Here is a 24,446-nt window from a genome sequence, read left to right on the forward strand (position 1 = left end):
TAGCTCTTTCTGATTGTTTCTTTCATATTTTAGTCTCAGTTTTATCAGTTTTGTAGAATTCTCCCTGGTATACCACATGTCTTTACCTAGTCAGCAGGTCCCTCAACGCATCTAACAATCTCATTTATCTTATAAATTTTGCATTTGTTTTTCACCTTATTCATATGTAGGACATGTGTTATATTGATGTATTGAGGGTTTCAGCTAAACGTATACTGATGTAATGATACTCCACCAGTTTGCAGATAATTGTCACGATATAGCAGAGAAGGCCACAAAGATTCAAGAGCCAACAGTCTCAAGAGATACGTATCAATTGCAAAAGTTGCAGTAATACCAACTTTTGCATCTCTTGTGAAACTATTGATCTCACCCACGTGATGAGAAATGAGTTGATATAGTCCTGGAAGGAGGTTAAAATTGGAAGAAGGTTGTGAAATGATCTACCATATTAACATTAATGATAGTCCATCATCACTAACCCAGTGTAATCACAAACAGCATTCTCACCACCATCACTACCACACCATTGTCACTTACCATCACATCTACACAGATTTTACTGACTCGATTGCTTATTCTGTCCAGGCATCAATGTTTGTTAACTAATGTGCCCCCAGAGCCACTATCGTAGACTAGTAGATATAGAGAGACTCCAACAGTGGATTTTAGAGCTAGATTCCCAGGGTAAATAACCACTTTGATATTTACGAAATGTGCAATCTTGGACAAGATATTTAACCTCTCTTTGTGTGCTTCAGTTCCCTGATCTGTAAAATCAGATAAGTAATGATAACTAACTCATAGAGGTGTAATGAGAATAAAATAGACTGTTATGTATAAAGTACTAATAACACCAACTTATATTTGTAAAATATTTATTACTTTGTAATTTCAAAGTATTTATGAAATATATAGAGTGTGTATTAAAAATAATTCAAGATTAAAGCAATATATAATTTGTCCTGTTTATATTTTCAATTTTTTTATCCCTTCCTATGCTGTTATTTCTTTAAGAATCTAGATCTATAGAACAAGTTCCTATGCAGAACCATGATAAGTATCATAAGGATGACATTGTTGCTAGGACACTGACTCCTCCTCAAGGCAGCAGAACTCAGCGAAGCAGGAGGCATTGGCCAATCCCCACAGTCTTTTTGATAGTGTTCTAGAGTTCCTGGTTCCGAAGGCAGTAGATGAAGGCATTTAGCATGGGTGTGAGGACTGCATACAGAGCTGAACTTAGTTTGTTGGAATTAAATGATGCAATAGCTCTGGGCCGAACATACATGAAAATCATGGCTGTGTAATAAATTATGACTACAGTGAGGTGGGATGCACAGGTGGAGAAGGTTTTCTTCCTTCCTTGAGTGCAGGGTATACACAGAATGGTAGAGACAATGTAGACATAAGAAAGGACAGTGGTAGTGAGAGGGAAGACAAGAATGATGATAGCAAAGGCAAAGTCCACTAACTCAGCTGTGGATGTGTCTTTGCAGGCCAGTTTGAGGTTTGGTGAGATGTCACAGAAAAAGTGGTCCATGACATTGGAACCACAGAAGGTGACGTGTGAAATGAAATAGACCTTGATGACAGAGACCATGAAACGAGTCATATAGGAGAATGCCACCAGCTATGCACAGTAACCTGTAGTCCTGGTGACCAGGTATCAGAGAGGGTGGCAGACGGCCACATAGCGGTCATAGGCCATGGCTGCCAGAAGCACACACTCTGTGCAGGCAAGCGAGATAAAGAAGTAGAGTTGGGTCATGCAACCGGTGAAGGAAATGTGCCGTCTCTGCAGGAGGAATCCATCTAGCAACTTGGGGACTGTGACGGAGACATACCAGACCTCCAGGAAGGACAAGATACTCAGGAAATAGTACATGGGCTTATGGAGTGAGCCAGTGACCCACACGGTGAGCATGATGACAAGATTCTCCACTGCCAGCAGCAGGTAGACCACAAGAAAGAGGAAAAAGAGCAGGGCTTGAAGCCATGAGGCAGTGGGGAAGCCCACCAGAATGAACACACTGACCAGAATTTTGTTTTTCTCCAGCATGGCTAAGAGCACTGACAGGTATTGAAGTCTTCTATGACAGTACCGCAAACAATGAAGATGCCTATGGCACCAGACAAGAGACCAAAACAAGTTAGTAAATCAGTTTTCTCTGTGAATGAACTCATAAAATTACTTCTGTTAATATGGAGTCATCTTCTAACGTGAAGCACATATTTGCATCAAAGTCTTTTTGTTGTTTCTTTGTTTATTATGAAAGTCTCCCAGAATCAAAATGCACTCCCACCCCTGACTCTCACTCACCTAATGAAATCCTTGTATGTCGCTATCCGTGTCATTCCCAGCTCCTTTATCAATGAACATAGACTGATAGTCTCTCCCTTGCTGGTTCCAGAACTGTTTAATTAGAAACTCATTGCACAAAGATTTTTGTTTCCTGCCCGAATGGAAACAAAGTTTAATATTTGGGTGATCCATTTGCTGTAGTCCTTTGATCCAACACAGTTTCTTCAGAATAGAGTCTGGAAATTAAAAAATGACATAATCCTTTTTTTTTTTGTGAGGAAGTTCAGCCCTGAGCTAACATCCATGCCAATCCTCCTCTTTTTGCTGAGGAAGACAAGCCCTGAGCTAACATCTATTGCCAATCCTCCTCGTTTTTTTCCACAAAGCCCCAGTAGATAGTTGCATGTCACAGTTGCATATCCTTCTAGCTGCTGTATGTGGGACGCTGCCTCAGCATGGCCGGACATGTGGTGCGTCAGTGCACACCCAAGATCCGAACCCGGGCCGCCAGTAGCGGAGCGACATAATTCTTATAAAATTCCTAATGACTCTCCAATTGTTTTTCGATGAAAATGGGAATGTTTTTGGTATCACACATAGGAGGCACTTGATATATTGAGCCTTACCTATTACTCCGGCCTAGTGTCTTGTTACCCTCTAACTGGTATGCCATGTTCAAGACATATTCTACTAGTTCCTGCTTCCCACACACACTATAATCACTCCTGCATTTCCGTGTTCCCTCCCCTCTTCCTATTATGCCCATTCCCCAATCTTTGTCTGCTGATTCAAGGTTAAATATTCTACTTGGAAGACGTCTCACCAATGCTGGGTCAAGTACCTCAACAGCACTTGTTCCCAGTGCACAGCCCCCTCACGCATTGAGATTTCTCTCCACAACACTACAGTCTTACAAAACTTGAGGTGATGTTGGTCAAAGGATGTAAAGTTCCAGGTATAAGATGAATTAGTTCTGGAGATTGCATGTACAACATGGCGACTATAGTTAACAATATAGTATTAAATATGTGAAAGTTGCTGACATAAAAGATCTTACATGTTCTCACCACACACAAAAACATGATAATTATGTGGGGCTATGGAGTATTAAGTATCATTATTTGCGGTGATCCTTTCACAATATATACTTGTATCAAATCATCCTGATTACACCTTGAACTTACACAATTTTATATGTTGATTATTTCTCAATAGAGCTGGAAAAAAAAGATTCTGTCCTTCATCACTGTGAACCCAAGGCCTAGGACAGTGACTCGCGAACACATCAATATTAAATGAATATGGATTAACAATTGAATTAATGAATCCCTTGGAGCTTTGCAGTCCACAAGAAATAGGTCAGGGGTAGATAATTGTGATCACAAGGTCTTGCTGGCGAGAGGCACCTATCCAACAGGCTACACATCTGTGGACACCCAGCTTGCACAGCCAAGGTACTTTCATGACAAACATATCCACAGAGTTTGAGAATATTGGATATGATCCCTGGTCTCAGGTCACTTGGTAGGTCAGGGTCTCTAAATATCAGTCATTGTTGCAGGCTTTGCCTAGAGGGGTAAGAGAGGGGAGGCAGGAGAGTGCACAAGTATAGTACAAGGACAGGCAGATCTTGTAACGTTGGAAAGAAGAATGATTTGTGAACTAGCCCAATTATCTTTTTTTTTTTAATTTTTTGTTTATTGCAGTAACATTGGTTTATAACATTGTATAAATTTCAGGTGTACATCATTATACTTCTATTTCTGCATAGATTACATCATGTTCACCACCCAAATACTAATTACAACCCATCACCACACACATGTGCCGAAGTATCCCTTTCGCCCTCCTCCCTCCCCACTTACCCTCTGGTAACCACCAATCCAATCTCTGTCTCTATAGCCCAATTATCTTAATCTGTGGTTACGGAAATAGATTACCACAGGGTCAGCTCTTGAAAACACACGAACAAATGTGTATCTCTATTAAATATCAAGCTTATCCATAAAGACTGTGTTCAGGTCCCACCTTCAGACCATTGCTTACTCTTTCTGCCAAACAATTTATCCACCACACTCTTCACTTGGCACACAGAGGGTGGGAGGCCCATCAGGGTTCACCCTGATGTCCCAGTGGACTAGAAATCTTCTGGATATAGCTCATGGCAAGGGACAGAAGGATGAGGCACTGAAAAACATATTATTGGTGCACTACCTCCTTTCTGTAGCAGCACACATCAGCAGAGCTCAGCACTGCTTGCTGGTTGGAGAGGAGTTGTACCTTACCCCCAGACCTCCAACCAACACCTTCACCCTGAGGTAGCTCATTAGTAAGTAGTTCCTGGCCTACTTTTTTGAAGCCTTTGATCCGATGGACTATTCTAGAGAAATTGAATCTCCGCATATTAAACTATAAAAAAAATTCTAATCAACTATTATCATTGGGAAGATTATTTCACAAAGTGATTATAAAGTTTATTTTGTAAAAGTAACAAAATAGCTATAACCATTTTTATTTTTATTGTGGTAACATTGGTTTATAACATTGTATGAATTTTAGGTGTACATCTTTATACTTCTATTTCTGCATAGATTACATCATGTTCTCATGTTCACCACCCAAATACAAATTACAGTCTATCACCACACACATGTGCCTAATTATCCCTCTTGCCCTCCTCCCTCCGCCCTTCCCTTCTGGTAACCACCAATCCAATCTCTCTCTCTATATGTTTGTTGTTGTTGTTTTTATCTACTACCTAATGATTGAGATCATAGGGTATTTGACCTTCTCCGTCTGACTTATTTCACTTAGCATAATACTCTCAACACTACTCAGTGATAAGAAACCATGAAATCCAGCCATCTGTGACAACGTGGATGGACGTTGAGGCTATGAACATTTTTTAAAAGGCAGGCAATAATGGGGAACTTATTACTATACTAGTAACATATTTTGGTCATAATTTAGGAATTGATTTCTCTGGGACAGAATTGATTGTAACTAGACCTAAATGTTTACAAGAATTTAGTGTATCATTAATTGTCACTTAAAATTGGTGTGGAAAAAATATTACATATATATCATTGCGGATGCATTAAATATATGAATATATAATACAGGTTGATAATCTACTAACAGCAAAAATAAAAAGTTGAACATCTGTGGAAAATGGTCTAAAAAATTAATTGTCAATTCATGAAAAGAGATAACCAATAAACAAGGGAAAGTACTATTTTCACTAATAAAAACATAAAAAGATAACATTTGGGGCTGATAGCATAAAAGGAATAATAACATTTAATTTTAGCTGGACTCTCAAGAAATGGTAACTCATAACCACTAATGGGAACGTAAGTAATTACTACCTTTCTGGAGAGCCAATTTGACAACATATATCAAGAGCCTTTAAAAAGTCAATACACAGAGGGGAACAGAGGAGGAGTTAAGGATTCAAAAACCTCAAGAATGTCTGATCATTCCCAAAGGGCAGCACAGAATGCACAGTCTGCAAAATGAAAGAGCAAGGAGAGTTGCAGAAAGGTCCAGGCATCCATCCTACAAAGAGGGAGAAAGTAACTGCAGGGCTTATCCTTTGTGCAGAGACAGCAAAAAACAGGTATGGTTCAAGAACCATCAGACGCTCAGCAGCAGCGACAACCACAGAGGGACTAGGTCAGAGATGAGGAGCTAGCGGTAAGGCAAACACATCACCCAGGCTCTCTTACCTCTACCTAAAGATATCAATAAGCACTTTAATAGGCTGTCCACCTATTTCATATTTAGTGATCTGTGATCAAGTTGTCATTGGCACAGATTACTCTGGAATAAAACACTCTGGTTACTCCTCCACTCCTGTAATATATTGTGATAATTATGATGCTTTGTTTCTGACACAAGCCCCTCTGGCCTCTGCCACTCTGGAAAAATATGGTTACCATTAAGATCAAGAAACCCATTTCAATGGTCCATTTTCACCATCATCTCCAGTCTACATAAAACAGACACTACAAAGCGGTTCAAGAATGACTTTGCCTCTCTTTCAAAACGTCTCTTAACTCTGGTGAAGAGAGTGACACTAAATCCATTCCAATAGTCCATCACCCTGCACTTCTCAATCGATTTATGGTATGTGAGAAATTATGTTAGTAGAAGTAGGTCACGTTTGATTTCAGGCTTTAGTTAGCCAACTTAATAGGTTGCTCTTTCTGGTGTTAAAGGCAACACACTCTATCCCAGGTCCCAGATGTTTGCACCCATGGCAATGAATTCAACTCAAATGTAACTTATATTTGGTCCATCTTAGAATCTACTCCCACACTTGTTCTCCAGGCTCTTGCTAATACAATTATTGAGATCTCGTAATTCTTACAGTAATAAATGTCTCCTCTAGGGGCAGGGATGCTTGCATTTTTTTCTATCAGGGTTATGCTGGGATCTAAGTCTCATTATGGGCCTGAAGCCAATGACAGTGGTGGGCATGGGCATTGAAGAGATTTGGTATCAGCTTGTGAGGTACATGTCTCAGGTGTAGTCAGGAATAAGCTTTAATGGAGAGGAGGTATGACACCCTCAAACAAGTGGAAAAGGTATATTGACCGTTTTCATTGACAAGAGATGTCCAGAGGAATGGGGTGGGCATGTCCTTAGCCTCACTGATGTCTACACAAATGCCTTATCCAATGTTCTTCACCAGTTCTCTTATCATTTCTCTGACCAGGTTGTGAATTCAATTGGTGCTGCAATTCTGCAACTGTTTCCATCACAGTGGGGTTTGGTCCTCAGCCATGTTTGCCTTGCAGCCACTGAAAATGAGGAACTGCCATAAGGGCCTTCAGGTTATTCTCTTCTGGTTCTTCATTGTATGCTCACAGTTCTTGGTTGGTCTTGTCCCCTTTGTTCATTCTCTAGGGTGACAGGAGAATCCAGATGGCTTCAAATCTTTAAAATCGTTATTTTCACCATAGCAACTGGATGCCATAGTCACTTGATGTCTCAACACCTTGCCCTCTGCCTGTACTTTTATTCAATTCTACCACCAGCGGCAATTTGAGAAATCTTCATGCCCTCAAGTTCTATCTTCCCTCCAGCAAGGAGGTTATCCCTGGGCTCCTCCCAGTAACCCAATCCTGAATCCCATTTAGAGGGTCTATTTTCTAGGACCACTTTGGTCTCAGTAATTATTTTAGTCTGGGTCTCAACAGGATACAGATGTCGTACCTAATTTTAGGATAATTAGATAATGGTTTAATAATAAGGCACTATTTAAAGAAGTGCAGGCAGAGGTGAGGGAAACTACAAGAAATATGGAAGCACTGCAGAGATAGTAGCAAGGGGATGTTTTATCCCTAGGCCTGAAGAGGCAAGAGGAAGGAGCCATCACCAGAAACTAGAAAGAAAGAGCCATGTAAAGAAGGCACTTTGGTAAGAGCTGTGACTTCAGATCTAGAAAAACAGGCAGTCAAAATCAACATTCCAGTCCTGTCAGGGCTCCACAATGGCCAAATCTGGTCAAAGCCAGAGGGCTAGGTGGCCTATTGATATAGTCCCTTCAGGTCAGCCTCCCAGTGTTGGAGAAGGGTGGGGAGTGGATTTAGAAAGGCAAATAGGAGATATCTGGTACAAGATCCAAAATAAACTGATGAAGGACTTTTAATGAACCTCAGTCCTCCTGGATCTATCTATGATTCACATCCTTGGAAGTCCAAAACTCCTTAGACTGGTTTCTGTACACAATTAGATCATCTATAGCACAAGTAGAAGTGATTTTTTTATTGAGATATAATTGAAATATTAGCTTTGGGTGTACAACATAATGTTTCGATATTTGTATCCATTGTGAAATGATCACCACAATAAGTCTAGTTAACATTCATTACCGCACAACGTTACGTATTTTTTTTCTTGTGATGAGAACCTCTAAGATTACTCTCTTGGCGACTTTCAAATATACAATACAGTATTATCAACTGTCACCATGCTGTACATTACATCCCCAGGACTTATTTATTTTATAACTGGAAGTTTGTACCTTTTGACCACATTCACCCATTTCACCCACCCCCAACTCTCAACTCTGGCAACCATCAACCTGTTCTCTGTATCTACGAATTTTGTTTTTTTTTTTAAAGAGGGGAAGGTTAGATTCCACCATAAGTGAGATCATACAGTATTAGTCTTTGTCTAACTTATTTTACTTAGCGTAATGCCCTCTAGGTTCATCCATGTTGTCACAAATGGCAGAATTTCCTTCTTTTATTGGTGAATAATATTCCATTGTGTGTGTGTGTGTATGTATGTACATATATGTGATAAATAAAATAAAAATAGAACTACTGTATGATCCAGCAATTCCACTTCTGGATATTTATCTGAAGGAAAGAAAGCAATAAATCGAAATGATATCTACACTCCCATGTTCACTGTAGCATTATTTACAATAGCCAAGACATGGAAACAACCTAAGTGTCCATCAATGGATGAAAGGATAAAGAAGATGTGATATATATATATATATATATGAAGATTGGCCCTGAGCTATTATCTGTTGCCAATCTTCTTCTTTCTACTTGAGGAAGGTGGTCCCTGAACTAACATCTGTGCCAATCTTCCTCTACTTTGTATATGGGATGCCACCACAGCATGCTTGATGAGCAGTGTGTAGGTCCGCACCTAGGATTGGAACTTGCGAACCCCAGGCTGCCAAAGCAGAGCATGTGAATGTAACCACTACACCACGGGGCTGGCCCCTATTTTTAACTTTTTGAGGAACCTCCATACTGTTTTCCATAGTGGCTGCACAAATTTACATTCCCACCAACAGTGCACTAAGGTTCCTTATTCTCTATATCATTTACCAACAAGTGTTATTTATTGTCTTATTGTTAGTCATTCTAACAGGTGTGAGGTGAGATCTTGTGATTTTGATTTGCATCAGCGATGTTGAGCACCTTTTCACGTACCTTTTGGCCATCTGTACATCTTCTTTGGCAAAACATCTATTCTGATCCTCTGACTATTTTTAAATCAGATTGGTTGTTTTCTTGCTATTGAGTTGTATGTGTTCTTTATATATTTTGGATATTAACTCATTATCAGTTATACAATTTGCAAATATGTTCTCTCATTAGGTAAGTTGTCTTTTCATTTTGTTGATGGTTTCCTTTGCTGTGCAGAAGTTTTAGTTTTATGTAGTCTCACTTGTTTATTTTTGCTTTTGTTGCCTTTGGTTTTGATGTCAAATCCAAAAAATCTTTCCAAGACCAATGTCAAATAAAACTGTAAGATATTCAAAGTGTACAGCCTGGTGATTTGGCATGTATATGTTGTGAAAGGATTCCCCCCATCTAGTTAATTAACACATCATGTCAATGCCAGCCAGACTTCTTGAAGGTATTGTCCATACTAGATCACTGCCCACTCACTCTTCAACTGCCTGCAATCTGGTCATAGTACTCATTACTCTAAAGAAAGAATTCTAGACAAGGCCACCAACTGCTTCTTTGTTGGTGAACCTAGCTGATACTTTCAGCCTTTTTCTTCCCTCAACTTCATCTCCCCATGGTGTTTGGTGTTATTAACTGCTCCGTTTTTCTGGAGGTAGGTTCTTGCCTTGGCTTTCATGACAGCACAATATGCTGATTTTCCCCTCATGTCTTTGGCAACTCCTTAGCTTCTGACCATCTGGTCACATGATGTTACTCCTCAGGGTTCTTGGCTTCACTGATGATCTGAAGCCCAGCTATCTGTCCTAAGTTCCAGACCCACAAGATATCTCCATGTTGGAGGAGGTCATTGAGAGAATGTGACTGCTGACTGACGTCCAAGCTGGACCTGGGCAATCAGAGGCTCCTCATCTCTACCCTTGTCCGTGGAATGTACATCCCATCCACTATTCCCATGTTAGGAGCTGTTTCAGGGACATAGTCTTGAGAGAGCAATGTGTTGTTGAGACCATCTGGATGGTGTATGTGACTGAACCCAGTTAAGGCTCTATATAAGCTTTTAAGATTCTTTCAGGTGGGTGCAGACATCTACTTGTCTTGCAGTTGACCAAGACAAGCCTCGTATGGAAGTTCCTTTGCTTATTAAATCTGCTACTTACTAATCTTGAGTGGTCTGCCTCTTTCTTTGGTCTCTCCTTGCCCTCTATGTATGGGGTCCAGTTTCAGGTTTCCCCTGGGAAGCTCTTGAGGTTTTGAGCCAATATTCCATTTGGATGGTTTTCAGCTTCAGTGCAGGAAATGGCAGTACAATCTACCTAGTTGTCCAAACTAGAAAACCTGCCTTCTCTCTCCTCCCATAATCCATGTCCCATCAGTTACTAAGGCATTCTGCTAGTTGCTATCCAATATTCATTCTTCCCATTTCCAGTGTTATGGAATCTTAGTGGGCACATAGCCACCTACCTTTAGATTATATTTCTCTCTGTTAATAAGATCTGGCTAATGGAATGTGAGCAGAAGTGACGTATGTCACCTCCAGGTCTTTCCCTCCAAGTAGGTAGGCATCATTCTATTCTCCTGAACCCTTTCCCTCTCCCTGCTGACTGAGAAACAATGAAAACTGTAGTAACAGCTCTGGACTACAAGTGGAAGCAAGTATTTTGAATGCAATGCTGGACCACTTCTGGACTGTTTATGAGAGAGAAATAAACTTCAATCATATATAAGCTACTGTATTTTTAAAAAATTTCTTTGGTACCACAAGTTGGCCTGTATCTTGATATACTCACCAAATCTTTTAGACTCTTCCTCCTGCATATATTATATTTCTGGTTACTAACATCTCTCTTACGTACCTTCGACTAGTGTTTCTGCCTTGAAATTTTGTAAAATGCAACCAGAGGATCATCCTGAAATACAAATTTTGATTATTGTACATAATTGCTAAAACCTTTTAAAGACTCCCCATGGACTTTTGGATAAACTCTAAACTCTGAAACATGACTTACGTTGCCTTTCAAGTTCCAACCCGAGCAGAATGTTCTCTTGCACTGCCCTCCTTGTCCTCCATGTACCAGCCATGCAGCAACTTCCAGCTCCCCAACCGCTCCACAGGCTTTAGCTCTAGGGTTTTCCATGTGCTGTTCCCTGTTCATGAGACATTCTTCTTCTCTTCATTCAGCTACCTTTCACTTCTTAAAATTCAACTGAAGATGTTTCTTCCTCTAGAAAGCCTTCTCTGGTAACGTAAGACTGAATTAGAAAACCCTTCTATGTGCTAAGTTCAACATACTTGTACCTTTTATACTACTTATAAGAATTCTATTACAATTATCTATTTAATTGACAGTATCCCTTCACTATTTGGTACAATTTTCGAGGATAAGTATTCTGTATTGTTTACTATCATACCCGTAATTCCTGGAAAGTGTATGAAGTACAAATTGGCAGACAATACACAGTATTGAATAAGTGAGTAGCAAATAGACTTGACTATTTCTTTTTTACATCTCTTATTATAAAACAGTGTGACCAAGCACATTTTTAAATGAATAATAAATAAGGACTGTTAATCCCACTACCATAACACCAGCACTTTTTTTAAGTTTTGGATTTCTTTGACTAAAAAAAAATTTGTCTCTATTGTTCACACTGAATTATGATAAGTGGCCCTGACTGCGATCTATTTGTTGTTATCTTCATAGATGTGATTTCTGAACTTAGTAATGTACCAATACTAGTTCTGCTCCATCAATTTTCTCTAAGTAGTCCTTGGCATCCAAGTTGTTTTCTCTTGCTGTCATTACTTCATTTTCATGTTGTAAGGGCTGGAATGGGTTATTTTTTAAAAGAAAGATCTACTACTGTTTTTCAGAGACAACTAGGTACCATTCTAGCAAGTGAGGAAAATCCTAAGAGATATCACTAACTAAATATATATAACAATGAGTTTGGCAGCTAAAAAAGCAAAGCTTCTGAGAAAGAAAAAAATATATAATTAGTATTTTGATTTTCTTTTTTTGATGAAAATGTTTCTTATGAAACACCTATGTCTACTAAGACAATTTAAAGATATATGGAAAATGAAATTCCTAGGTTTTGATCCTGGATTTGTCGCTAATTTATCCTATAACCATTTATTTACCTTGGGACTCTAATTTCTCACCTGAGAATAGGGATACCTGGCCCATGATTTGATTATTATGCAGCTCAGATGAGATAATATATTACTTATTACTTAAGCACAGGAATTGCAAATAAAATGCAAATGTATGATTTTAATGTTATTATCATTTGAGCTCAATGATTTAGCACAGTGCTTGGCTCATAGTAAGTGCTCAAAAATCATAACCATTATTATTATACCAAAGAAGCAGTAGCCCGGCTCAGCAACTAACAATCAACCCTCCAAAACATCAAATGCAATAAAATCTAGTTCTGGGGATGAAAGATTCCCCAACTATGTGTGTTCAGAAAGTTTTCTAAGAGTCGAACTTACAATTCTGTGGAAGAAATTTCAGCGTGAGAATCCATCATAACTACAGTGATTCACTTTTAAACAGGGATAGCCCCACCTTTTACATTAATGTATTTTCAATTGTGAAATGGTTAGAATTGTTTTTTCAAAAGGAGAAAGGCTTACCTTGGCTTTTCCCATCTATCATTAAATTAGAAAAGGAAGGGAACAACTCGGAGACCTACTCAAAGATAAATATAAACTATGGAACAATCCTGTGGCAGTAAATACTCTCAAAAATCTGGACGAGCGTGTGTGTATTCATGCATGTGAATGCAGTCTTACCAAGCATAGCAGATACTGACCAGACCAAAGCAATTATTTCATAAACAATAAAACTCAGCAAAAAAAAACCACTTGGGGGTGTATTCACCAGTTGCCTGACAATCTAAAGGTGAGTACTGATGGGCATCTGCCCTACTGGGAGACAACAGAAGAGCCTTTTGCCCACTGGAAGATAAAACCAAAGATAACTGGTCTAATACTGAAATATGCACATCATAGAGGAAACCAAGTAATTAAAAACAGACAGGGGATAGAATAGCTGAGAGAAGGAAGGAAAAAGGCTATTCGAAGATTAAGCTTCTTAGAATAACAGAACTTTCCTTTAGAATAACAGAATTTTCCTTCACAACTTTATGTATACAAAATGGTAACGTCTCAGAGGGTTTGACTTCTGAATGAAAACATAAATTTTTGAAATCAATAAAAATCTAAATCAATATTCTGCATCGCTACTCTACATTTGTCTCTTTCACTCTAGAATAATTCCTTCATGCTCATTATTTAGTGGATAATATAAAACTGGAGAGAGAATGCTGACATGATCACTACCTACAGAATGTACGTGACGTGCTTGATGCTGTTTTAAAGTGTTTTTTTTTTTGTCGATTTCATTATGAACATAGTAATTATTAAAACAGAGTGCTATAGTTTCAAAAGGAAGGGGATTTACCAGTCAGGTTTCTCTTCTTGTGAATCGGTTTTCATATAAAAGCAGCTAGAAATATTATGTGTTGGGCACCTGCAAAAATTTTAATGGATTCTTTGTTCCTAAACCTAAAAATGCTAAAGTATTTTCTCTCGATGTATTTGAAATCATTTGAAGATGTTGTGAAGTTATGGGGATGTTGTCTCTTCAACAACCTCCCTCCCTTAAACATTTACAGTATGTTTACACTGTGCTAGAAGCTGGAGACCCTCTAGGAATTCCTAATACCTAAACATCATACAAGGTGGCAGCTACTATACAAATGTTGTGAAAGCACAGGATTCCAGAGACCAGACTTGGAAAAGTTGAAGCCTGCAGCATGGGGCAAGATCTCTGAGATGACTCTGAAACCATATTTCAGGATGGAGAAGAAATGCCTCCTGATCTGAGCCCTGGCTGTGAAGGGCTCCCAGTCCAGCTCTTCTCTTCAGAGCTGCTGTCCTAGGGAAGGGTGAGAATGGTGAGAAGGCAGAGCGGCGGGAGGAGGAAGGAACATAGGAACAGTCCCTTTTTCCATCTGAAGTGATCAGCTTCTCTGGGATAGAGCATTATAAACCAGTCCAAACCCCCACCCCCTCAAGAGATTAGATGGATCCGAAATCATTCCTGCCAGATCCTGGAATAAAATCAGCCTGGCTCAGGCCAGAGTGGTCTGAGCTCACTGCAGCTGCGTGAGCTGTAGGAGTTCTGTCTGAGCCCTATGAGATCTTCAGAATGGGCATCTACAATTCATAATGATAAATAAATGACAAGCAGTAGGATATTGGAGTATACGAGGAAGCCATGTGGTGTAAAAGTAATTTGGCCTGAACTTATTTTTTTTCCCAAAAGGGCCTGACATTACCATTGAGCATGCATTGTATATCTGCTTTAAATATATATTATGTCCCAAAGACAAAACAATTCCCTCAAAGATAAGGATGTAAGTTCTCCTACATTGGCATTTCCTTAAGGATAAGCATCTCTCCCCAAACTAAGGATTGATTGCTGACCTGCTGCTCTCACGTTGTGACTACCCACCTTGAGACCATTGACCTACTGTGTTCACCAAATTACTGTGATGGCAAAGCAATCTGGTGACTATGGTGAAAGGGGCATTCCAATCATATGTGATACATGCTCTTCGATGGTATATAACCACCTGGTACACCGTCACTTCTTTAGAGTGTTCCTTTCTTTTGTGAAAGGACTCTCCTGGGCTGTATGGTCCTCAGGGTTGGCTCATAAGAAACTCACTCCAGTTTTGATCTATAGATTGTTTATGGATTATTTGCATCAACGTTTTTTGGTGTAGTTATGGCAGGATTTCAGAGAAACGCACCAGAGACCACTTGGAATTTACACTGAACTGATGCTTGGTACCACAGGGACCCATTGAGCCCCCTTCAATAACCGCATTCTTCAGGTGACCCCAGTGAGTTCTCCTGAAACCCAGACTTCCTTAAGTTGACATTTCAAGAGTTTATGTGAGCTGTTTAAGGTCTTGATACTAGAGAATTTGAAGAATTTGAGAATTTGAAGGGTACCGGTACGTTTCCTAGGTGAAGAGGAATCTAGGGAGTATTTCCTAGGCCAGGGGAGCTTAGGAGAAACTCAGAGTGAACTGGGTTGGTTGTCCTTTTAATTTGGCTTTAAATGGAAAGAGTTGCATTTCTAAGGTCTGAAAAAAATTCTTGTTAGAGAGATGAGAGTCTGAATGTGTTTGGTTCTGAAGAAAATGGACACTGCTCTTCCCAGCAGAACGGCATGCTCAGGTGATTGAGAACCTTAGTGGGAGTGTCAGAGGGTCAAATCCTTGAGATGTATAGCTGTCCCATAGGGAACTCCACTATTATTCATATTAATTAATTAAAGGCTCTGATGGGGAAGCAGATATAAGGGTTTGTTCCCTGTGCTGGGAGACCCCATGGTGGTATGAGATGGCCAGCAGGAGAAACAGACACATAAGAGAGTGGTTATGACCTTCCTTTAGGGAGTAACACTAACAAGCTGCACACTTTTGACCCACTACACTGTCCTTAGAAATTGTTCAGAGTTTATTAAAAAAAAAAAGAAAAAGAAAATGGGAATATGTGCTTCTAAAGTTGGCCAGCTCCGAGATGGACAACCCCCAACTGGCACGCCAGCTGATTTCATGTATAATGCATAAGGAAACAATGCTTGCAAGTATTTAACAAAATGAGGAAGATAGGGGCGGCCCTGTGGCATGGCAGTTAAGTGCGCCCGCTCCGCTGCTGGCGGCCCGGGGTTTGGATCCTGGGCGCGCACCGAAGCACCGCTGCTCCGGCCATGCTGAGGCCACGTCCCACATACGGCAACTAGAAGGTTGTGCAACTATGACATACAACTATCTACTGGGGCTTTGGGGGAAAAAATAAATAAATAAAAATAAAAAAAGAAAAAAAAAGAAATTAAAAAAAAGAAAAAAAAAATGGGGAAGATAAATAAGGATGACATGTCTTAAATGGCCAAAGTGGGGAACGTTTGACCTGTCAAACCTACTATAGTTGCACACACAATTTGAAAAAGCCGGCTATAAAACTAACACAAAAGAATGGGAAGCTTATTACGATTGGCATTTAGAGGCTTCAAAATGTACCAATGATAACACGACTTCTTTACAGGAGACTAACTGTAAATTGGCAGAGACAGTGTGTGATTAAAGAGAGAGAAGTCAGAAGCCCGCCCCCTTTATCTCTTCCATCTCCTCTGCTGCTGCCTTTGGCACCTCAGAGTTCATCTCCTTCTTCTCCCTCAGCATCCTTATATCCTTTCCTTTTTGAACTTCTGTACCCCGACCTGTCCACTCTACCTCCTCCTCCCCCTCCTTCACCCCCCTCCTCCTCCACCCCTAGAAAAAACAAGGAGTAACTCTCAGGGAGAGATATTGCAAGTCCTAAAGTTATAGTGGCTCCTTTAAGGAGAAACCTGATAGTGAGAGAGGTGAGCCTGTTCTTGTGTATACTCCCTGGACAAGAACTAAACTTCAGAATTTAACGAAGGACTTCCCAGACCCTTTGCAAGATCCTTTAGGGTTTGCTCAAGAATTTGATTTAATTGTTAGAACACTTGTGCCAGGATATTCAGATTTATATCAGATTGTGTATTTGCTGGTGTCTGAGAGCAAGGCAAAGGAATGGATAAAAGAGGCAAATTGGAGTTTGTGGAGTCCCTGGAGGACTTCCACAAACATGAGCCTCATGACCTTAAGCAGTGTAGAGATATTGCTTAAAACTTATATAGAGCCATTCCTGTAATTTTTCCCAGGAAAATATATTGGACTCAAGTCCACCAATGCAAGCATAGACCCAAAGCATCTATCTTTGATCATTTTGAAAGGATTTAGAAAATCTTCAAACAGCATTCTAGGAAGGCTCCTGAAAGTTTTCAAGATCATCAAATTGATCCCATTTTAAATTCAATTTTCTTAGAGGGATTAGATGAGGAATTAGCAAAGTTAATTAAGAGACATGAATTGGATTGGACTTTAATTTCACACCAGTACTCTTGTCACAATTGTGGATAAACTATCTAAAACCTTAAAGAAAAAAGAAAAAGCCACTAAGGTTATGAGTATAGAATTACAGCAGCTTAGCGGCCCAACAAAAGCCATCCTTTTAAAATCTAACCAGAAATGAAATGACTCTGTCTATTACTACTGCAAAAAGCCTGGTCATTTCAAATGAGATTGTCATAAACTCAAATGGGATTTAGGGTGTGATAATAGTAAACAGGAATAGGGATATTCCAAGGGTTAAGAGAGGGTATGTCCCCTCTTCCTCACAAATACCTTAGGGGAAATTGAAATAACTATTGGAGGGGAACTTCAAAGGCCCTTGTAGATACAAGGACTACATTATCTATCCTCAACTCTACCCTTATTCATTGCCCTCTCCCTCAGAGTAAACAGACAGTTCAAATGAGAGGGGGGTTCAAATTTTCCAACATAGGTTTTTAAATCATAACCAATAATTTTTCAATTAGGAACCATCACAGGAAAATATATGTTGCTTCTGGTAAAATATGCTCCAATTCATTTGATTGTATGAGATCTTCTAGAAGCATGCAATGCCCATATTGTCTTTTCACATAAGAATGAAACGCTTCTATGTTTAGAAAATTGGGATGCTGCCCAAAATGTAGTTACTAAAAAGTTGATGATTATGAAGTCAATGACTCAAATAATATATGAGAAAACTGATGACCTGTTTTGACAAGTGCCTAGAGAATTATGGTCATCATCCTCTTCAGATATTGGGAAAATTAAATCGGCCATTCCTGTTAAGGTGACTGTTGATGACTCTAAGCCACTACCTAATATACAGCAATATTACTTAAACCAGAGGCCTTAAATGGGATAAGCCCTGTTATTCAGGAATTTCTTGAAAAAGGAGTTATAGTTCCTTGTACTAGTCCCTGTAATACACCTACCTTGCCAGTAAAAAAGCTGAATGAGAAAGGCTGGAGATTTGTTCAAGATCTGAGAGCAATAAATAACATCATGATTCTCCAGCATCCTGTGGTTCCAAATCCACACACTTTGCTCTCAGCCATTCCAACTAACAGCTGCTATTTCTCAGTCATTGATTTAGGCTGTGCCTTCTTCAGCATTTCTGTAGAAAAGGATAGTCAGTATCTTTTTGCCTTCACATGGGAATACTAGCAGTATACCTGGACAGTTATGCCTGTCAACATAAAATAACCTATAGCCATTCTATAGATAAGAGAAATAAGGTGAATATTACTTCAGCCAGAGTGAGGATTATAACTGGGGAAGGCCTTAGAGAGTGTTCTGGAGAAGCATGGTTTTCAGTACAGTCTTATATCTTTTTAGAACAAAGAACATACATTAAACATACCCAGGATACATATTCATTAAAGTTTCAAAGAGGTATTCAGTTGCAAATTAGCAGGTGAACGTTACCCTGATGTTGGGAAGGGGACTAATCTAGGCCTTACATATATGGCATAGGAGGGGAAGTATGCATTCTTATCTTAAGAGAGTGCATTCTTTAATGGTTGAGCAGAAGTGCAATGTATATTTGATAGGCCATAAGTCAGGCTTTTTTAGTTCAAGACAAATCAATAGTGAACCCGAATAGTTACCCCATATACCTTAATATGTGAACATCTCTTATCATGCCACAGTGCTGTACTGAAAGCCCCACTTACTTTTCCCAGATATTCAAGGCTGATTTAGCCAATATGGAGTTCCCTAATGACTCCACTTTAGCTCAACATGTGGATGATTTGCTCTTATGTTGAAAGACTAAATTGGATTCTCAGAAGGACACAGTTTATCTATTACAACAGTTAGCATCTAAGGGGCATAAAGCGTCCAAAGACAAACTACAATTTTGCCTGCCTATTGTAAAATATCTAGGACACAATATCTAAAGATGGACTACTGATTGATTCTGAAAGGATTAAAGAAATCTAAGCTTTTTCTCTCCCTAAGACAAAGAAAGACTAACTGGATATTGCAGGCACTGGGTACCTAGATTTTCACTTCTTGCTCAACCTTTTTATACATTACTAAAGTCTGACCAGCCTGATTTAATTGAATGGACACTAGAAGGAGAGAAGGCAGTAACTATCTCACAGTCTATTTTGGCTCAAGCACCAGCATCAGGACACCCAAATTATAGCATGTCATTCTTTCTCTTCATACACAAAGATAAAGAAAATGCCTTAGGTATCTTAACTCAAAAACATGGAGATCAACATTGACCTATAGTCAGCAGTTAGACTCAGTGGTAAAAGGGCTTCTGCCTTGTACAAGAGCGATTTCAGCAGCAGCCCTCTTCTGTAAGACCACCAAAGAAATAGTGAAGAGGTCTCCTTTCACTACATATGTTCCTCACTTAGTTGAGTCTCTCCTAAATTCTCATCACAGTCAGCATTACTCTGTAAGCCGACTAGCCTCCTACGAAGTTCTCTTGCTCTCTGAACCTAATATTACCTTAGCCCAATGTAATAATCTTAACCCTGCAACTTTACTTCCAGCATCACAGAAGGAAGATGCATTTTATTAGCTGATTACCTACCTAACCTTAGGAATGATTTTCAAGAAACTTCCATTGATCATGCTGATCTAATCTGGTTTACAGATGGGTCTTACTTAGAGGATGAACAAGGACATTATCAGGCTGGATATGCAGTAGCGTCCTCAGTGGACATAGCTGAGAATTCTTAGTTACCAGAGACAAAAGCAGCACAGCGAGCTGAATTAATTGCTTTAGCTCAAGCTTGTCAATTGGCCAGAGACCAGGTAGCAAATATCTACACTGACAGCTGTTATGCTTTCAGAGTAGCACATGACTTTGCAATGCTGTGGTAATTACTAGGGTTTTTAAACCTTCAGGTCAACCTACAAAGGATGGGAAACAGTTGCATAATTATTAAATTCTATACAGCTACCGAGACAACTAGCAATTATTAAAATACCAGGACATTCCAAATCTGATACTTTGGAAGCTAAAGGAAACTGACTTGCTGATGCAACTGCTAAACAAGCAGCCTTGAAGGCTTGCCTTATCCAGCTTTAAGGATGCCTGCTGCTTCCTGTTCACTCTGCTAATCCAGTAAACAATTTCCTTCTACAGGCTCAAGAAACCACCACGAAAGAAGAGAAACAGATATGGCAGTCAAAGGGGGGAATTTTTGACACCCCCTCACAGTTGTGATTTGGGCCCAATAAGAAATACATAGAGCCTATTGGAGCACAGTTGCCACTGCTCCAGCATATACATCAATTAACCCATTGGGCACCTGAAAAGATGATTTTATGGGGAAAACTATACTTTGGAAACTTTCTCCCACAGTGGCCCATAAAGCTTCTACTCATTGTGTTATATGCCCAAAGTATAATCCAGAGAAACCACTTCATGGGTCGCAAGGCCACTCTCCCCTTCCAAAGGGACCCTTTGAGGTATAGCAATTGGACTTTGTCCAAATGCCACCGTCTCAAGGATATAAATATATCCTGGTAATGATCTGTATGTTCTCACATTGGATTGAGGCCTTTTCTTGCAGAAGCTCAGAGTCTCTAACAGTAGGTAAACTACTATTGGAGAGAATAATTCCTGTTTGGGGAATTCTTACTGAGATATAGTGACTGGGGACTCATTTCAGTGGACAAATAATTAAATCTACTTGTAAGATTTGGCCAATAATACAGCATGTCCACTGCGCTTATCATCCCCAATCCTCAGGATTAGTGGAAAGAACTAATGACACAATCAAAACTCAATTGGTGGGGCTGGCCCGGTGGTGTAGGGGTTAAGTTTGCACGATCTGCTTCAGCAGCCCATGGTTCACGGGTTCAGATCCTGCATGTGGACCTACACACTTCTCATCAAACCATGTTGTGGTGGCATCTCATATGTAAAATAGAGGAAGATTGGCACAGATGTTAGCTCAGGGACAATCTTCCTTAAGCAAAAAGAGGAAGATTGGCAACAGATGTTAGCTCAGGGCTAATCTTCCTCACCGAGAAAAAAAAAGCAAGCAAGAAAAACTCAATTGGCAAATCTTGGAGAAGAATTTAATCTCTCAGGGCCAAAACCTCTTCTACTAGTGCTCCTCAATCTTAGATCTACACCCTTTGGTAAACATCGGCTGTCTCTCTTCGAGATAATAACTAGACAACCTATGCATTTGGACAAAGGGATATATGAACCAACTTTACTTAAAGGAGATATTTTACAGTATTGGCAAGGTCTCCTTGAGGCACTTAAAGGAAATGAGAGATTGGTAGCTGATTCTTTTCACAGTGAGCTCCCAGGAGATGAAGACCTTAAGGATCATGGATTACAACCTGGAAATTTTGCTTATTGGAAAAGACACCAGATAAAAGACTCTTTGCAGCCCCATTGGAAAGGACCATCTCAGGTGCTTTGGACCAACCCGTGTGTTGCAAAATTAAAAGGCATAGACTCATGGATTCACATTTCTCATTTTAAAAAGGTTTCTCCACCCGAGTGGGCTTCACCTCCAGTCTCTGACACCTGACTTCGACTGACCAAGAGGAATATCTCCAAACCAGGTCGAGAAGATGACATCTGTTGTAGACAGCTGTCCCAAGACTCCAGACCAGGCCTGTATTCCTAAACTTCTATCTCCTCATTTAAACACTTGTAATCTTTACACTTTATGTAATTGCTAAAATAATCAATTTCTAGATTGCCTTACCTTTTTCCTACCCCAATACTTTACCCCCAACTTTGTAAGATAGATTAGAACCTAATTACAAAACTTTTAATTGATTACAAAAATGCCATTTAAGATTTTCCTAATACTATGTTTGTTTTTCCAATCCACATCCAAATGGGCCTCTGATGGCAACGTTTTTCTACAATGGGCACATTCCTTTGCTACACACACAAAAAAATCAGTCCAATTGTTGGATATGTCGCCAACTTCCACTTTCTAGCACCTCTGGGATGCCTTGCTGGGTCTCTCCCTTTCAAGGCTCAGATTAGAAACCTCTAAAGCAATTTATGATGATGGAAAGATCTGGTTCCAATGTTTGCAGTTCTTCTGATATTACTAATTATAATCCTGAAACATGGCCAATAGCCCATACTATTAATGATACAGGGCAGGGTTACTCTTTTGCTGTTACTCAGACCACCCAGTTATCCCAACAATTTGCAAATTAACACAAGAAACCAGATATTACAGTGAGAACTATGGAAGGTTTTACACAAATTTGAGCTGGATATGTTTGGTTTACTCCTAGCCATGGATCTTTAACCATACCAGTACCTTTATATTGGGAACAAAGAAATGATTTCAAACAAAATCTATAAAATTACACTTGAAATATGGGCTGCATACTCCCCAAGTTATATCAGAATACTATCATGCTTAAAGAAAGTGATTGGTTTGGAACAGACTGGCCTGGGAGACCAGGCATTTATTGGATGGCTCCTAACGGAACTCAGTGGTTATGTGGATCAAACTTCTGGCCTTGGCTGCCACCTAGATGGCTAGGGCGCTACACCCTGGGCTTCCTTTGGATACAGGGAAGGAGTAACCCTGAGCAAACATCTGTTTCCAATCTCCTTCTCCTTAAGGCCAGATGGGCTCATTCAGTGTTTCACTGGTATGACCACTAGGTGGTCATACCAGTGACTATACCAGAGGCTATATTTGGTCATACCAGAGACTATATTTGTCTCTTCCTTGGGGCTAGAAGATGTCATATCACATACAGAGGCTCTGATTAAATTTACTCAACAAGCCCGTCATGATACTCAAGCGGGAATAGCTTTATTACATACTGAAATGTCTTTAATGACAAAGACTGTCCTTCAAACTAGCATGGCCTTAAATACTCTTACAGCATCCCAAAGTGCCACCTATGCAATCATTGAAATTGAATATTGTTTTTTAATACCTGACAAATCTTCCAATGTGTCATTTCTGCTAAAGCACAAGAAAAAACAGGTGAATGCCCTAAGCAATCCTACACCCAGTCTTGATTTGTTTGGTTGGCTCCCTTCTAGTATCCGTTCCCTTTATCGATCCAGACTGCAATTCCTATTTCTGTTAATTCTTGGAATTCTTATATTAGTCATAATATTCAAACTAATAGCTTTTTTTTTTTTAACTCAGTGTTGCAAGACTGGCATGCAAGCTAGAGTAATGACTGCTCAGAGACTTGAGATGGTCAATCGTTCTTATAACCCTGGACAAATTTCCTTTTCTGATAAGGACTATGTCTAAGAACTCATTTTAAACTAATCTTTTCAAATATATTGAATTATTATCATTGTTACTGTACTTGTTCTATAGTTGAGAACAATGTAAACATAAGGAGTCATAGAAAAGCACATATACAATGTTTATGCAACAACCTAAAATTAATCAAAAAACCTATGAAATGCTTCCTCTGTTAATATATATATATATACTTCTATGCTTGTCCACTATATCCAATTATTTCCTCCCAATGTGGACAACTGGGCAAATAAATGACTTAAAAGCCTGGCACCGAGGGACATGATGGACCCAGAGCAGGCAGTAACCACCCTGGCACTGAGGGACAATAATTTGATCATCAATCAATCTTTCTATTGAAAGATTATACATCAAAAGGGGGAAAATGATAAATAAATGACAAGCAATAGGATATTGGAGTATATGAGGAAGCCATGTGGCTTAAAACTAATTCGGCCTGAACTTGTTTTTTCGAAAAGGGCATGATGTGGCTGTTGAATGTGCATTGTATATCTGCTTTAAGTATTTACCATGTCCCAAAGACAAGAACAATGCCCTTAAAGATAAGGATGAAACTTCCTCCACATTGGCATTTCCTTAAGGATAAGCATCTCTACTAAACCAAGGATTGAGTGCTGACCTGCTGCTCTCATCCTTGTGACCACCCAACTTGAGTCCACCAACCCAGTGTGTTCACCAAATTACTGAGGCAGCAAAGCAATCTTGTGACTATTGTAAAAGGGACATTTCAATCATATGTGGTACATACTCATTGATGGTATATAACTGCTCTGTACACCTCCACTTCTTTGGAGTGTTCCCTTTGTTTGTAAAAGGACTCTCCCAGGCTATATGGTTCTCAAGGTTGGCTCATAATAAACTCACCCCAATTTTGATTTATAGGTTGTTTAAGGATTATTTGCCTTTACTCTTCCTTCCTTCCTTCTTTCCTTCTTTCCTTCC

At 39.5% G+C, this 24,446-nt stretch overlaps 1 pseudogene; it reads right to left on the minus strand.

The window, feature by feature from the left end:
* Positions 1-1,138: 1,138 nt before the first annotated feature.
* On the minus strand, positions 1,139-2,062 carry LOC131408795 (olfactory receptor 6B9-like; annotated as a pseudogene).
* Positions 2,063-24,446: the final 22,384 nt, after the last annotated feature.

The sequence above is a fragment of the Diceros bicornis genome, chromosome 7 (assembly GCF_020826845.1).
Source record: "Diceros bicornis minor isolate mBicDic1 chromosome 7, mDicBic1.mat.cur, whole genome shotgun sequence".
Taxonomy (NCBI): Eukaryota; Metazoa; Chordata; class Mammalia; order Perissodactyla; family Rhinocerotidae; genus Diceros; species Diceros bicornis.